The 18,408-nt window shown below is 46.5% G+C and overlaps 1 pseudogene; it reads left to right on the top strand.

Annotated features, from left to right (window-relative positions):
* Positions 1-707: 707 nt before the first annotated feature.
* On the top strand, positions 708-17,709 carry LOC146186538 (cullin-3 pseudogene; annotated as a pseudogene).
* Positions 17,710-18,408: the final 699 nt, after the last annotated feature.

Below are 18,408 nucleotides of genomic sequence, written 5' to 3'. Positions count from 1 at the left end.
CAACACTAGAAAACTCTGAAGTTTAGACAGATCTACAGAATACTTTACCGTATTTTTGACGCGGCCCTGTCATTTCCTTTTCGACTAGGTTGAGATCGGAATAAGGTTCTGTTGCGAACAGTATAGCATTCCGTTTATTGAATGCGCAAAAATCTACCACGCAGCTTAAAAAGACTACCATGCGTCAGGTCTCGGTATCGAAGAAATTGGTGGTGTAGACGAAACAACAAAGAGCGCTTGTTCTTGCTACTTGGCAGGCCGCAAGTTGGTTACATTCTTTGGTTGAAGGGTCCACGCTAGTGACTTTCATAGCCAGCAGGGACCATGAGATAAGCGGCAGCTGAACAGAGCGCATGCTCTTGCAGTACGCGATAGCGATACGTGTGCTTCAGGTCGCGCGCACACATCTGCTTCCTCTTAATGCAACGTCCTTTGCCACTTTGTACAATGCAATGACACTATGGCTGATATCTATCCCAAGGTCGCCAGTCCCGCAGTCGGTAGTGGCACTCCTTTGGAGGGTCGCTTATTACCGCAGGGGTCGGAGCTGGAGGCGGCACGGTGTCGCTTTTAGGATCCTTGAAATCAGGCACAAAGTCAGTCATCCTACTCTGCTTTGGGACCTCGATGCTGTGAAGGAGTTGGTTCTGATGAGGGCGCCAGATGAACACACCGCGATTCGTAACGACTGGAACCTTGAATGAAATATGACCAGACTGCTTGAAAATCGTGCCAGGGAACCATTTGCCAGGACCTCTGTAGTTACGCACGAAGACCTCATCGTGGATGTTGAAAAGCCGTTCTCGCGCTCTGCGTCGCACCGTATGGGAGAGCTGTTGCTGAGCCGCTCTTCCCCCGATTGAGGGCTTGACTGCGTCGAGTCTTGTTCGAAGTCCTACCTAAGCAAAGATTTGCTGGCGTTTCTGCTGTGGTCGCAAGTGGCGAGTTGCGGTATGTCATCAAGAACGACTCTAAGGTGTCTTGCAGAGAGCCGTCTGGTCGTCCTTTCCGCAACATAGATTTCATTGATTGTACAAATATCTCTGCAAGACCAATTAGTGCATGTGTGGTACGCTGCGCTCAAAATATGATCACCCCGAAGCCTTTGACGAAGCCCTTGAAGTCTTCAGAAAAAAAAAAATTGTGGACCGTTGCCGGTAATGGTGGTCTCGCGGGTACGCCGAAACGAGAGAATAGATCTTGAAGACACTGGATTGTATGGTAGGCCGTAGTCTTCTCCGTAAAGTAAACTTCCAGCCATTTTGAGTGTGTGCGTCAACAGTAACAAAGAACATTCTAGTTTTCATGTGTCCAGCGAAATCCAAGTGGGCTCTTTGCCAGGGAGACGTCGGCCAATACCAAAGATGAAGTGGAGCTGCCGTTGGTTCGTTGCGTTGCTGCTGACATTCTTGACATCTCTTTACGTATTGTTCCAGGTCAGTGTCGATTGCCGGCCACTAGACGTAGCTTCTCGCGAGTTCTTTGTTCCTCACGATACCAGGGTGACCCTGATGCAGCTTCTCAAGCAAGAAGTCCCAGTGTTTTGTGGGCACGACTACTCTCATACAGTACATCAAACTCCCTTAACGGACTGTAAGCTCCAAACGCCTGTCAAAGAAAGGTTTCACATCCTTCTCCGAGACGTGCGCCTACTAGCCAGCGCTTCCTTTCCAGTATTTTGCTTAATAAATGGCCCCGCCTGGTTTCGTGAACTATGTCTTGGCCTGTGATGGGCAGCGTTAACGCAGCGAATAGAAAGTCTCGCACTAGAGAAAGAGATTGGTAAAAAGCGGACACTTAGCCAAAACTGGCCCCAGGAAATGACGCGCGACTTGTTGCGCTGCCGCCGATCGACAGATGATGCCACCAGTGCGGAGACGCACGCGGCGGCACCCGCTGCAGCGGCATCCCGTCGGAGCAGACCACAGAAAACAAAGTTGTCGAAGGGGTGGCCGTCTGCGCGCGCGGCGCCTGTGTGGTACAGGCCACATATTTTGATGCCTCTCTTGGGCTTCTGCGAGGAATGAATGCGGTTTGGAACGACGGCAGGTGAGCAAGTTTTTTTTTTTTTTCTTTTTTTTTTTCTTTTTTTTTTTTTTTTTCTTTGCTGAACTAAGCTGCATTTCAAGCAGTTTAGGCTGACCACGCCGGTCGGTGCCAATTAAATTTCGCAGCTCGTGAAGAGGCGCGGTGCGCTTGCCTTGTGGCCAGCCGGCTGTTCAGGCGCAGTTCGGGACGCTCCGGGAGATTCCAACCACGGCGAGGTGTAATATGCGTTGTTCCTTCGAAACAGGCTTGCATTTCGAAGAGTTTAGCTCAGCACTCTGGACAAAGTGGCGTGTGAAGGCACAAAGGCACGCCGTTGCGTCAACATGGCATGTTCGCCAGCCGGTGCGGCCAGGTCTGACGCGGTTTGCCGAAAGGCTAGCTTTGCTTAGTTTTGCTTTGCTTTAACAGGGCAACGGTAAGGTGAGAAATGTTTCATTGTTGTCAAACTGCACAGCATTTCAAGCAGCTTAGCTCAGAACGGCGGTTCGCGCTTCACGAAGTCGCGTGTAAAGGGCAAGCCAACATGGCATGCTCGCCGGCCGCGTTGGCCACGCCTGACGCGGTTTCGCGAACGGCTAGTTTTGCGTGGTGTCGCGTTGCATATTAGGGACAACGTTAAAGTGAGGAATATTTATTGCTCCGTAAGCTTCATTGCTTCAGCTGTTCAGTGCTTTTGAGGAACATTGTTAGTTTAGTGGCTGTTATTTCACTCATTGTAGAAATGGATTTTCAGATAGGTTGGGTTAGCCTGCATTTCCTGACCTGTGCAAGAGTAGGTTTTGTAACAATTTTACGAATGACAGCTTTCGTGTTCTGGACCATACGTGCTGCTCACCAGTACTCACCCACATGCACAGATGTGTGCGCCGTGCAGTGTCCTTACAGTTCATTGCAACCTTCTGCATAATATCGATTCCTTTTCCAACAGCGCTGCATGAACCCGTGCACTACAGCCTAAGCGCAGCAGATGCTACGAGTGAACGTACGGTGTGGCCTTCCCCAAAGGATCAGTACTCCTGTCTGCCCGAGCAATGCAAGTTACACTTGCTAAGGTAGCCGCGACTGTGATTGTGAGAAAGAGGTCGTAGTGGAGGGCTACGTAGTAATTTTGACCATCTAGGGAATTTTATAAAGTGCGCTGACATCGCACAGCACACAGACACCTATTCTTTTCACCTCCATCAAAACGTAATATGATAATAATAATTGGTTCACAGGTAGGGAAAGGCGCAGTATCTGTCACGCTTGCTCTGTGGACACCTGAACCGCGCCGTAAGGAAACGGAGGAAGGTGAGATTGAAAGTTGAAAGGTAAACCAAACCAAAGTTGAAAGAGAGATAGAGGAGCCATAGTGGAGGGCTATGAAGTAATTTCGACCACCTGGGGATCTTTAACGTGCGCTGACATCACACAGCACACGAACGCCACTTCGTTTCGCCTCCATCGAAACGCAGCAGCCGCGGTCGGGCTCGAACCCGGGTACTCCGGCACAGTGGTCGGGCGTCTTACCACTGCACCACCCCGGCGGGGCGATTAGATTAGACGATTGGATTGGAGAACACTAGATTGGATGGGATTAGGTTGGATTGGAGAGGAGTAGGCAGACCAACGTTAGGCACACATGCTTTCGTTACGTATATCCTGGCCTAGCTAAGCCATGGCCAATGTTTTTTGTCTAGCAGCGCCTGAGGACGCTCCAAGTTACCACAACGTCGCTATCGTCACTAGTTCCGACGGCGTGCTGTACCTACATCACATAGTGGTTACGGCGCTCGACTACTGTGCCCAAGGAAGCGGGATCGAATCCCGGCCTCGGCGGCTGCGTTTCGATGGAGGCGGAACAGAGTGGCGTCCGTGTACTGTGCGATGTCAGTGCACACTAAAGAACCCCAGGTGGTTGAAATTTCCGGAGTCCTCCACTACGGCGTCTCTCACAGCCTGAGTCGCTTTGGGACGTTAAACCCACAAACCAACCAACCAACCAACCTTTCACATCGGCGGCTGCAAGCGGAGAGAAGGATGGTTTGCGCACTGCGCACGCCCGCGTCGCCGCGGACAGCTGACTGAATGGGGTAGGAAAGCACCTGCAGGCCGGCATCTCATGTGTATGGTAATAATAATAATTGGTTCACAGGAAGGGAAAGGCGCAGTATCAGTCACACTTGCTCTGTGGACACCTGAACCGCGCCGTCAGGGAAGGGAGGAAGGTGGGAGTGAAGGTGGAAAGGAAGAAAGGGAGCCATAGTTCAGGGTTACGTAGTAATTTCGACCACCTGGGAATCTTTAACGTGCGCTGACATCGCACAGCACACGGACGCCACTTCGTTTCGCCTCCACCGAAACGCAACCGCCGTGGTCGGGTTCGAACCCGGGAACTTAGACACAGTAGTCAGGTGTGTTACTGCTGCACCACCCCTTGAAAGTAGATTCTGCTTAGAATGCCGTTCAAGCGTTCACCGCACGCTGGTTGTGTTCCATGCAGTGCTCGCTCGCCCGCAGCCAGAGCTTTCGCTCCACAATCGGTTCAGCAGCGTCGAACCCCTTTAATGTTTTCAGGCCACAATATCACCTATTCCAGGCTCAGAAACTCACATACAGAAGGGAACATTCCTTCACTCCTTGCTCTGCTTCCTTCTCCTGCACCCTGGATTTTCTTCCTCGAAAGGAAAATCGTATTTAAACCGCTACCACTGAGGATCGCGCTACCCATACGAAGACAAGTCCACTTGTCGAAACGTTGGCTCTATTTGCGAACTTCTTGTTAAGTGCTCTTTCTTACATCTGTAGCTGACATTTGTTATTTAAGGTTAGATTCTTATCTTTTTTATTTGTTTATGTATAGTCGAGATGGTTGGAAAAGACTACAAACGGCCTGAAGAAGGTCGGCTTCGGCGAAGAATGGAATTCGAAAAACCTCGTAATGTCGGCTTCGTCTCCGTCGAAGGACAGCGTACATCATGGCGCTTTCATTTAGTACAGTAGGAAAGGCGATTGGGAAGGCTGAAGCAGTAGCCGAAATGCATTGGAAATTGAAGGGCTCCTTTGTGCGGCTGATTTTTACGCTGCTTCTCAAAACCCTCATTTTCTTTCTTTGTTTTTAACATCTAAAGTAGTTTTTACGTTGTTAGGTTTCACTTTGAATATATACAAAACGTAGTCATACATGAAACTTCCTCTGCTTCTTTTTTCTCACGGTGGACGCATAATTCGATCGCTATAGACTCGCTCGTGCTTCGCTTCAGGGTTCGTTCTCAAAATATAACTAAGCACACAAGTTTGGAGTTACGTTGCTACTTCCACCGGGCACCCTCAAGTGCGCCGCTAGGTTGAAGTCTTTGCGCCACCTTTATTGGGCATGCATGTTCCTATAGGTTGACATAACACGGTAGCGCATAGCACAGAGTGGTCACGCGGCTACTGCCATTTGCCCAATTCTATCCTTGCTAATTGCGATGGTGCAAGGTTTTGCTCCGGCCTTGGGCTCTCCTGAGATGAAATGCTCGGAAAAGGGATCAGCGACACCCCCCAAAAATGGACAAGTATGCTCCTCTGCCGCACGAGGAAGGCTTATGGTTGTTCGATGGTGAAACGAATCACTGGCGCATCAGCGCAAAATATATATGACAGGCGAGTGCGCGGCCGCCGCGGCCAGCAAGAATCGGCTGCTAATGTGCGTGCGTAATAAGCGGCATGTGCCAGAGGTTGTGCTTCGCGAAGCGCCGCGATCACACGCGTTCACGCTTGGTTTGAATTTTTTTTTTCTTTTTTTTTTAAGGGCTTAACGTCGCGACTCGGGCTACGAGAGATACCCTAGTGATGGACTCCAGACATTTCGACTACCTCCGGTTCTTCAACAACGCACGGATGACACTCCGTTTCCCCATCGAAATGCAGCTGGCGGTGGTAAGGTTCGAAACCGGAAACTGCGGCGTAGTAGTTGGGCACCTCAACGACTGCTCTACCACGGCTGGCGTATTCACGTGTTCTATATGTGTTACTAAGCCACCACGCTGTACATATACGCAGTACTGTGACACCTTGAGCAGCCTTGTGGAGCCTTGTGCAGTTTTGTGAAGCCTTACGGCCGTCTAGGCCGTACAAGATTAGTGAGCTGTTTCAGGTACCTTACCTGGAAAAGCGCACCGAAACCGGTGGTCCGGAGGAAGAAAAATCTTGTGGACCTTTTGAGCCCGTATGCGCGCCTTCAGATGTCCATGCCCCGAAAGTCAGAGAAAACTTACAAAGGCCAAAAAAGTATCGTTACCGCAAGGTAAAAAAAAAAAAAAAAAAAAAAAAAAAAAACAGAAAATGAAAACAAAGAACAAATGCAAAAATTCCACTTGACTGAGTTATTGACTTATTAACGATCTAAACTTAGAGGTTTCTAGATGTTTCTAGACCATGCTTTCGGCTTTCACTACTTTAGTCGATAAAGTACCTAGTAATTTTTGCAGACTGCATTGTAGGTGGTGCTCTATCGTGTATCCTTTGTGACGTCACATGAGCATTTCAAAATGGCGGTCGCTATCGGTAGGAGGAGCTTCCGGATACCGATTTCTATTGCGTTTTCTTGTAATATGCGCCGCGCGCTAGGCATTAAAACTAAAATGCACAAATTCCACTTCTAAACGCAGGACGGCGCATCAGAAGTTAATGTGAACGCTGACTGCATCGAAAGGGAAAAAAGAAGCTTTAACTTTGCTTGAGCGACAGCAGTGACATATCTCGTAAACTGATTTGAAATACAAGGAGAGCTAATGAGCCGTGGAATGCCAAACTAAACTGCCACAAGTAGAAAAAGTGCAGGAACGAATAAACCGCTGCTGGTCGCAGCTGATTTTTATTTTCCTTTTTCATTGCGGGATGTCCGTTGATACAGACGAGCCGCTGTAATTGGATTCCGCCAGCTGCGCGAGAAGTGAATGTCCTGGCGGGCGACACACCGGGGTTAACAAGGGTCGCATACGCTGAGCGAATGGAAAAAACACTGCTGTTTAAGCTTTGAATCTGTGTCACTAAGTAATACAGTTTTCTCGACACTGCTGTCTTAAATTCACCTGCATATGACCGTTGCCTATTGAGCCATTACACGCTCAGGAAATTTCCATCGGGTGTTTTTATATTCGCAATGTGTTATTCTTTTAACAAGTATGTCGAAAGAGAACAGAAACCTGGGCTAGTTGAAATGACGTCATCTTAAAGCAGCGCGAAACTCAAGACGGAAAGAAACAGTAGACGGCACGAGCGCTGTTTAAAAACAGAATTTGTTTATTTCCAGAAAGGCAGTTATATAGGAACCAAACACACACAACAAGAACCAGGCAAATGATAAAACCGCGAAGCCCTTTAAAAACCGCACACGTGCGCAGAGGGAGGATTAAGCACGTCAACAGAACAAAGAAATCCAGCAACCTCCTAGTGACAAGCATTCGTTTGTCAAATATTCACCGAGAGCGCGAATATCGTTTTCTACGAGATTGATGAACGATGTAGCTACGCATGTGTCTGACTGACTCTTCACTTATCAGAAAAGGCTCGACTAGCTCCCTGCATATCCGATCTGGGTGACTGATCAAGGTATTGTTCCGTTGCAAATGGGGGAAGCAATCTTTACACATCCGGCAGTGCGCGGCAGGGTTGGATGAAACAGTCGCTTTAACTAGTCTGCGGTGTTCGAACAACCGCTCAATAATACACCGACCAGTCTGGCCAATGTACGTTTTACCGCACGAAAGCGGGATGGAATACACCGCAACGGTGTCACAGTCGCCGAGCGGTTTTTTTTGTGCGATACCGAGCACTTATTTCTCGCTTATGCATCTCGGGATTCCAGCTTCCACCGTGCAGCACTGCAGATGCTGCCATGCTTATTTTTAGTTATTAAAACTACTTTTATTGCGTATCTCGCTCCAACTTTTTAAACCGGTGTGAAATTACTTGTACGTATGGAATCCACACTGTTCTTGTCTACACTCTATCTTTCTCATTCTCTTTTGCAGGCCTACGTTGTCCACTAGAAAAAAAAAAAAAAAGCTTCGCCAACGACAGGAAAGGTGTCTCCTTGGGAACAGTGTGACTGAAGATCGTCACCGAACACTCTTGAGCTCGGTCCGAAGTTCTACTTTAAGTCTGCGTTAAGTGCTGTCGAAAAGTTGGCGCACATGCGGACATTATGCTAGGTCGTAACCGAAGCTGAAAAAGAGAAGTGTGTCAGCGAGTGTTCAGAAGTCGTCTCCAACTACATAGGAGAAAAGAAGACGTCAGGGTGTAAGGAAGGACTGATTGCTTACTTGGCGGCTGAAAGCTTGAGGCCTCTCCTCTTCGACAAGGAAGGGTTCTTTGTACTTGCACCGGAAGGTGTGTTCACCAAGGAGGCAGAGGAAGCTTTGGAAAAGAATTTTATATAAGCGGATGTTGCACGGGATGAGCCTGGAAGGACTGTATTCTGCAATCAGCAGTAGTAAAGGTACTGTGTTGGATCTGCTTTTTACAGTCAAGACACAAAACCCTGATGCTCCTTATCGGGCAGTCGTATCAGAACGTGACACCTGGCAGCATGCTGTTTCAGGCTATCTGCAGCGACATTTAGTATCCGTTAAGCTGTCCGACGCTTTTTGCGGTTAAGAACTCTAGTGAGGTCGTTGGTTTTCTGTCGGCAATGGAGTACAAGTGGTAATATGCCTTCAGCATGGATATCGAATATCTGTTTTACTCCCTGCCCCTTGCACAGCTGTTGAAGAACGTCAAGGAATGCATCGTCAAGGATAACGACGAACGAGACTTCATTGCCAATTCTGGCGTCTCAGTGGAGGGTTTTCTAAAACTTTCGACGGCCATTGGTGCTCATATCAACTTAGGACACCTACTGTTCCATCTCTGAATAAATCGCAGCTTCCTGTACTGTTTCCTTTTGATTCAACCGCTTCTAAAATGATTTAAAAAAAGAAGTAAGATTATACAACCGACTCCGCCACTATAGCTGTTATCTGCCCCGCTACCGGCAACGTTGCTATAGGTAAAAGCGGCTGTTGGTATATGCGATATATATCACAAAACTTGTTGACTTCATTTATTTATTTTATTCTTTTTAGGCCAACCTAATGCTCTCAATTATTGCTTTAAAACAATTTGTTCGTATTGGTTGATATCAAGCTCCGCAATGCATGCCATCCAGGTGACGCAGCAGTCTTACTGTCCGTATAGTTGGATAAAGTTGCTATAGTAAGTATATGCATAAACAGTATCCGCGATGTTAGGGTGTACAGATGTAAGCCAGATAATAATGTGTTTCTCAGTTTCATAGTCAAGTATTTCCTAATTTGCGAAAGGAGCCTTAAAAAAACTACGAAAAATCAGAAACGACAGAACAAGATGACTATCCCTTTAAATGTTCCGAAATTTCTTGTTTCATGATAAAACACTCATTTTTTTCGCTCCCCGCTGAGGGTACAATATATGTCTCCAGGGCTAAACTAGGCCCGTGCTACCAATCTCGACAGTTAACAGGTACCGAATGGGTCCAATATGTGCACGTATGAACCCTGCTTCCTGTTATGAAGCAAACCACTTCATGTCGCTCAGAATATTGGTATCTCATTAGAATCATTTTCCATGCATTAGGACACCTACACCTGGAAAAGATAGGTGGCAAAGTATACAATATATCCCCTGTATTAATAAAATCAACTCATGTCAAATCTACTCGTATATCATCCAAATAAGAAAGGCAAACATTTTATTAAAATCTATCAATAAGTTACGAAACTAACAGAATTCATTTCATGGTAATGACAAGACACTAAGGATGATTTTGAGAGTGCATGTTAGTATATAGGTGTTGGGCTACGATTTTAAATTCACATATCATTCATTCCTGGCATGCATTTTGGCCGCGATCATCAAAATAAAAATTATATAAACCTACATTTATCAGAGAACGCAAGCACGAACACAAAACAGCCATAGTGGAAGAGAGCGACGAAGTGTGGAACGCTCGAACAGCACGTTAAAACTGAGGGAGAGAAAGTGAAGACAATCGACATGGACCCGCGTACAAGAAGGCGTTCGATGCGAAGAGGCTTAGTATTAGGGCACCGCTACGAGCAGAAGGCGTGAATCGGCTAAGTATTGGGCGGCTAGTCCTCTTTTTTCTGTTTTCCCCTGCGCATTTTCGCTTTTCACCGTGTTGATAACGCTCGCAGAGAGATTGTAACTATAAAGTGATGTCTACGCAGTCTCCCGGCCAGGGGCGCTCCCCCTGGTCGGCTTTCATTACTCCTCACGATCTACCTCTGGAAACGTTCCAACGATCTGGCGTTCCAAACATTCCTGTGGCGCTGGTGCCCAAGGATGGCGGATTTATTAAAATGAATAACCCTGGGACTGTTCGAGCTGCTCTCCAGGCAGCCTCTACCCTGTATGACTCGATCACAGAAGTGAGGCAGTTTGGGCGTGGCGGGATACTGTGCCGATCTCCAGACCTCAATTGCGTGAAGGATCTGCTTAAATGCAATTCATTTGGATCACTTCAGGTGAGCAGCTTTATCCCTACTCATCTTGCATGCACAAAGGGATTAGTCCGAGGAGTAGACTCTTCTTTAACTCCAGCTGAGACCCTCGACCTTCTTTCGGCGGCTGGTGTGGTAGCGGTGTACCGTTGCAGCCGGGAGGTTAATAATACGCGGGTACCAACAGAGTCGGTGATTGCCACATTTGCGGGAACTTCATGCCCGTCAGAGATAAAAGCATGGCCATTGATCTTCCGTGTGGATCCTCTTGATTCTAAGCCACTGCAGTGCACTAATTGCTGGCGATATGGTCACAGTGCTCGTGGTTGTAAGTCCTCCGTGCGGTGTTCCAAATGTGGCGATGGTCATCATTCGTCATCATGTTCACAACACGACAAATGCTGCCTTTGCGGTGGAGCCCACGCTGCAAACTCCTTGGAGTGTCCATCTCGAAAACAGGAGCTGCAAATTCTAGAGGTAATAGATAGAAAACGCTGTTCGCGTCGTGACGCTGTAATAGAAGTTAAGGACCGATTACACGGTTATGCAGGTGTGTCAGCCCGATCAGGTGTGCCTCTGGATGCATCAATCTCAAAGGCGATAATGACTGCAGTGGAAGCATCAATGAATAAAATGGTCGACCCAATAGTTGCTACTGTCACAGAGTGTTTTTCTAACGTTCTGGCAGTTCAGCTAACGCAAGCCCTGCAATCAGGAACAGCCCCTTTCATAGCAAATATGCCCTCTGAAAGCTCTCAACTGCTTGAAAGCACTACTGTTGCTTCGCCTAACAGGGCTGCTCTCCCAGATGACGATGAAAACATTGATGACGCAGAGATGGTAGAATCAGATGTAAGAATTCTAAAACGGTGTGGGTCTCCCATGTCCAATCATTCTTCTCCGCGGTCCCAACCAAAATCAAAGAAACATCAGCATACATCAAAGCCAAAGGATAATATTTTGGGGCAGGCAGTTGCGGCTGCCAAGATTTCACAATCATAGGGGCACTAAGAGTTATCCAGTGGAACTGTCGTTCAATTCTAACAGCTTCAACAGATTTAGTTTACATTTCTTCTTAATATAATCCACACATAATTATTTTGCAAGAAACTTGGCTAACAGCCGAAAAGCATTTCTATTTACAAAATTATCATTCATTCCGACAAGATCGCCAATCAAAAGGAGGAGGTTTAATTATATTTGTCTGTACAAAATTCTGTCACAGGGCTAACATTTCTTTCCAGTTATCTTCTATAGATTGCGAGTTATTGGCCCTAGACTTTGAAATTCCAGGGCACTGTCCGGTTTCCTTAGTGAATGCTTATTTCCCTAGCGGTGTACAAGATACAAAACCTCTAGATCTGCTATTAGTTAATTGTCGAAACTCAGTTCTTCTGGCTGGTGATTTTAATTCGCATCATGTGTCATGGGGCTACAAGACAGATTGTTGTGGCAACCGTCTTTGGGATTGGATAACAAATAATAACTTTTCCTGTAGAAATTCGGGTTCAGCCACATTTATAAGAAAACACAGTCAATCTGTGTTAGATTTAACTTTTACCTCTCCCAGTCTCTTCGTTAATAATTGGTCGACACTTGATTGTGGCACCTCTAGTGACCACATACCGGTTGCGTTTGAGGTTAATCACCCTGTAACTCCAGCGACTTCTCAGTTGAAGTCATTTATCAACTATATTAACTTTCAGTCAACGTTACGCTCTAATCTTGAGTCATTGACTAACACGGATGAAGAAGAAAAATCAAAACGCTTATGCTCGGTGATTGAGGATTGCCGTAAGAAGTCTGAGATCTTGGTACGGAGCTCAAAGGGGAATACTTCAGCTGTTTGGTGGAATGCTGATTGTTCCCGAGATTACAGACGTAGAAAGGCGGCATGGAAAAAGCTTCTCCACAACCAGTGCCCGAAAAACTGGCAGGATTACAAGTTCATTGCAGCTACTTTTAAACGTACAGTTGCAAAAGCGAAGGACGAGTATGATGCTAAGCATTTTGATTTCCTTTCTAAATCTGGCAATCGAACTGCTATTTTTGGTTTTTTACGCTCGCGGAAAAAGATTCCGCAAGCACAAAATCTACATTCCTTTATTTTGACTCCACATGAAGCAATAGACACAATTGAAACAATCGCCAAAGGACTGGAGAAGCGTTTCTCGTCTGCACTTCCTTCGGGCTCGATACCTGTAATGCCAATGGAACCAGTTAATTATGATCCCCAAATTTCCGTTTCTGAGCTTTCTCCTATAGTTATGAGATTACCAGCCGCTGCTCCCGGTCCTGATAAAGTAACTTCAAAAATGTTAAAAATTCTTTTTGACGAGTCACCTGAGACGTTATTAGAGCTAGTAAATTATTCCATCAAACATGCTTGGATACACCCAGAATGGAAACTTGCCAAAATAATTTCTTTACTTAAGAATAAAGGCGGTGCCTTGTCCATTGATAATATTAGACCAATTGCATTAACATCAAACATTGTAAAATTAATTGAAAGAGTCATACTTATACGTGTTTCGGAATTCATGAATAAAGAAAATATCCTCAGCCCTTGCCAAATTGGTTTCCGTCAAAAGTGTTCCATCTGGAATGCGCATGCTGATCTCGAAAGTCGAGTTCTTTTAGCGCGGCGCCAAAAAATGTACGCTGCCTTGATAAAGCTAGATATAGCCAAGGCCTATGATAGCGTTGAGCATAGCATTCTATTGCAAAAATTGAAATCTCTTCAGTTTCCACATTATTTAGTAGCCTGGATATCTGAATTCCTCCAAAACCGAGAGTTTTACTGTGCACTAAATGGCGTCCATTCTGGCAGGTATAAGCAAGCCAGGGGAGTGCCGCAAGGAGCAGTCCTTTCACCAGTCCTTTTCAACATACTACTCAGCTCAATACCAGTTAATTATGACGTTCGCACTTACGTATATGCGGATGATATTGCGTTTTTTGCAACTGCATCGGATATTCAATCCCTTTATCTCCACTTGCAAACGTACCTAAACTCTATTGAGAATTGGTTGTGGGGCTTGCGTCTCACATTAAATGTCAACAAAAGCGCAGTCCTCGTATTTAACATAAAAGATTCTGTAAGTCTGTCTGTAATGTATCAGCAGCAAATAATACCACAGGTTAAATTATTAAAGTATTTAGGAGTCACTTATGATGATAATCTTTCATGGCAGCCCCACATTAACCATATTGCTACGAAAGGGGCTCGGGCCGTGGGCATGTTGCGCCGAATTAGTCGTCCCAGGTCTGGAATGCGGAGAGATGTCCTTTTAATGATTTATATTATGTATGTGCGTCCAATTTTAGAGTTTGGTTCAGTCTTGTCTTCTGGATCAGCAACTTATAAAATTCGATCGCTTGTTCTGTTGGAGCGAGAAGCACTTCGGTTCTGTCTGGGACTTCCAAAATTTGTTGCCAACAATGTGCTCTACCTTGAAGCCCGGATTCCACCCTTGATACATAGATTACAAATTCTAACCGTTCAGACGTACTTAAGGATATATGAATCAGAGTTTCACCGATCTATGTCTATTTTTTGCTGTCAACCGACCTCCTTTTTCGGTGTCCATTGGTCTAAATTTCACACCCCGCAGGTTGTTATGGTCAAAAATTTGCTGGACCCTTTAAATGTTTCGCTTCCTAGTATTCTACCCATACAAACCATCGGTTCATCTATTAAAATTGTCGTTGACGACATATTTCCCAATAATGCTAAAAGCTTATCATCCGTTATTCTAAACGGATTATTAGAAGACCATTTAAGAAGTCTTTCTGCTAGTTTAGTTGTAGCTACTGACGCATCTCAAAGTAATGAAAAGGCGGGTGTGGGTATATATTGTCCACATTTAGACTGGTCTTTTTCTGTCCGGCTTCCGGACTTCACCCCAATTTTTGAGGCAGAGTTTCTGGCGGTGGTACTCGCTTTACGAAAATTAGACTCCTCTTTTTCTAAAGTGGCAGTAATTTCCGACTCTCTATCCTTGTGTTCATCTCTCTCTTCGTCGGTGGATTCTGCAATAGTAAAAACCTTTGTCTCCCTAATCCCTAGACATTTGAAAATTGTACATATGGTATGGGTTCCAGGCCACAGCAATGTGACTTTAAATGAATATGCTGACAATTTGGCAAAAGAGTCCCTTAATGGCCCCGTATTATCTATCCTTCCGGCGACCGCGTACATCACCGCAGCGAGGTTTCGAAGAAACGTCCTATTAAATATGAAAAATGGACATCTTTTAAGATCTGATGACTACCTGCATCTAAATTATTCTTGGAATAGAAAATTATGTCATTCACGGCAACTTGAGATTTCACTAACAAGGCTGCGATGCCGTATCCCACCTTTAAATTTCTATCTTTACAGGTCTGGTTTGGCACTGTCTCCCGTCTGCGCATTTTGCGGTGAACAAGAAACATTAGATCACTTTTTATTGTTTTGCCGCCGCTTTACTACGCTGAGAAAGCAGTTGATGGAAAGGCCATTGCAACAGCTTGGCCTTAGTTTAGGCAGCCCGACATTGTTATCATTTGGCGCCACAATCCTTGGGCACAGTCACAGGTCTGTGTTTACCGCCATGCAAATTTTTTTACTGGACTCAAATCGTTTGCCTTGCTAAATATTTAAACATCACTTGTTCTAAAATTGTAGTGTCAATCTCCCGTGAGCGTTACCACTTTTCATTTTATATTTCACTTATTTCCCGTTTTGTTTCCTTTGCTCTACCCCTCAAATCATTTTTTTTTATGCAAGTATATTAAAAAAAAAAAAAAAAAAATCTTTGCTACCCAATTCTTGGCCGATCCCCCTCTGTGGGTATGTGCCATAAGTTATTTGGACAACAACAACAACAACAACAAGACAGCCAAGGTGCTGCAAATTCGAGAGCCTCTGGGTGCATTGGGCGAAGGCGCCACGGGAAACCTCTGGCAATGCCTGCGGAAGGAAATCCAGGCCATCCTGGAGAATGGAAACAGTGGGACGATCTTCGAAGACCTGTACAGTCAATGCTACATAATGGTGATCCGGGGACAAGGGAACCTGCTTCACGACGGACTGCGTGAAGTCGTGACTGCTCACCTGGTGAACAAGGTTCGGCCGGCCGTTGTGGCCTCCGCTCACGACGTCTTCCTGCAAACAGTGAATCGAGCCTGGAACAACTATCGGGTAAGAATGAAACTTATCAGGAATATCCTTTTGTACCTGGACTTGGTGTACGTGCCAAAAATGAACATGTGCAGCGTCCAAACTCTCGGGCTGCATCTCTTCCGGGACGAGGTAGCGCGCCACAAAGACGTGCGAGAAAAGCTTCGAGAGGCTCTACTGCAAACATTGAGCCGTGATCGCGAAGGCGAGGTGGTGGACAGACTGTCAATCAAGAGCGCCTGCCAGATGCTGGTTGAACTGGGCATTGATTCCACGTCGGTCTACGAGGAAGACTTCGAGCGACCCTTTCTGGCCGAATCTGCTAGATTCTACGTTCTAGAAAGCCAGAAGTTATTGACAGAGAAGAGCGCGATCGACTATATCGACATGGCAGAGCAGCGCATGAACGACGAGTCGGAGCGTGCAAAGTTATGCCTGCACCCTGGCACCAAGCAGCGAATCAAGAATGTCACCTATCAGGAGCTTGTTGCCAACCACATCAAGATCATCGTGGTTGGTTGGTTGGTTCATGGGAAGGGAAAGGCGCAGTATCTGTCACACTTGCTCTGTGGACACCTGAACCGCGCCGTAAGGGAAGGGATGAAGGTGGGAGTGAAAGTGGATAGAGAGAAAGGGGGGCGTAGTGGAGGGCTACGGAGTAATTTCGACCACCTGGGGATCTTTAACGTGCGCTGACATCGCACAGCACACGGACGCCACTTCGTTTCGCCTCCATCGAAACGCAGCCGCCGAGGCCGGGATTCGATCCCGGGAACTCCGGCACAGTAGTCGGGCGTCTTACCACTGCACCACCCCGGCGGGGCAATCGTGGAGAAGGAAGATTCAGGCGTTGTGTCCATGTTAAGGAACCAAAAGGTGGGAGATCTGACGAGCATAATTCGGCTGCTAAGTGCTACGCAGAACGGCCTCGAAGCAGTTGCAGAGTGTGTTAGCAAGTACCTGCGCGATCTGGGCCGCTCCCTCATGGCGGAGGACTGGGACTATTCACACTCGCGGCGCCTAGTTCAAGAGCAGACGGATCTTAGAAGAGCATTGGATTATGTCGATCGAACCATGATATCCAAGCTCATGGCCGGGTGCGGCCCTATATTTACCTCAAAGTTTGAAACCATGATGAAAGACATGACTGTGTCTAAAACCTTGGCAAAGGAGTTCAAGACTGTCGTGCCTTCCTGTAGACTGGATGTACATGGATTAAACTTGAATGTTCGAGTGCTTACAAAAGGCATATGGCCCGTCCTTGAGACTAAGGAGCATTGCAATGTTCCCGCTGCTCCCTTCGGCGCTTTTAAGATGTTCCAGCGGTTCTACCTCGCCAAGCAAAGCGGTCGAGTGCTGACTCTGCAGACGCATTTAGGCTGGGCAGAAATGAAAGCTGAGTTCTACCCACCAGGCTCGTTGTCAACTTCATCTTCACATTCCAACCAGCCAAGCGATCTGCGGACGCACATTATCATGGTGCCAACATATCAGATGTGCGTACTGATGCTGTTCAACAGCCGCGAAAAGATAACATACGGGGACATCGCATCTGAGACGCGCATTCCTGACTCAAGCCTAGTAAGTGCCCTGCAGTCGTTAACTGTAGGCAGCGCTGACCATCCGGTCCTCGTCAAGGAACCCCGAACGAAGGATATCGAGTCAGGTCATGCGTTCACATCTGACATGTACAAGGTGAAGATCGAACCGACCGCCGCCAGGAAAGAGGGCGTTCTGAAAGAGAACGAAACTCTCATACGTAACTCGGACGAAGACCAAAGGTTTGCAATTGAGGCTGCCATCGTAAGGATTATGAAGTCTGAGCGAAAGCTATCGCACAGCGAGCTGGTAGCCAAGCTCACCGAGTTGCTCAGCTCGAGGTTCAATCCTAGCCCGAAAGCCATTAAGAAAAGAATCGAAGCACTTATAGACCGCGTGTTCCTAGAGAGGGATCCGGAAAACACCGACGTGTACGTCTACGTCCCATGAAAACAGCGCGTACACCTTCGGCGTTGCATGGTTACTAGGGTGCACTTTCTCTGCACCCAAAGTCTTGAAATAAACGCTTCGGATACTCCTCTCCTTGCAGCTGCTGACTAATGCGGCGAGTATGCTTAGCCCTCAAAACATGCTAGTTTTTTTCATGAAAGGAAATGTGAGGCATGCACTCTTTTAGGAGACACTGTGGCGACTGTAGAGTCGCGGGAGAATTGTTCCAATACCACCGGGCCTTTCTTGAGATTTTTTTTTTTTTTGTCGAAATAAATTGGCGTCAGTGGGATTCTTCGCCAGTAAGTTCGTGAGTGCATAACGAAGTTCGCGCCAACGTATGCTGTTCTATGAAAATTATTCAGAGGAAGGTAACAAAACGGTACACTAATTTCATTCAGCTATGTTGATAGAACTGCTCTAAGGTTGGCTGATTTGTAACTCATGATGCACAGTTTTCATATTAACACGGGGCGTAACGTACCCCAATTTTAAGCATCAACCGAGCCCAGTATGCTACAGATGTGCATGCTGCAACTCATGTATTTTACGATCGAGGCAAGTGATGTAAGGAACAATCTCAACACATTGCCGTGTAAAAAAAAAAAGGGGTTGCGGGAAAATAAGCACTACCCTTTCAAACTGTCCCACAATTTTACCTCATATAACGCGTTAAGGAAGTCCTGCAGCGGGAAGTTG

Source organism: Amblyomma maculatum, chromosome 6, assembly GCF_055883805.1.
Source record: "Amblyomma maculatum isolate TAMU_Amacu chromosome 6, ASM5588380v1, whole genome shotgun sequence".
NCBI classification, from domain to species: Eukaryota; Metazoa; Arthropoda; class Arachnida; order Ixodida; family Ixodidae; genus Amblyomma; species Amblyomma maculatum.
This window is presented reverse-complemented; position numbering and strand designations above follow the sequence as displayed.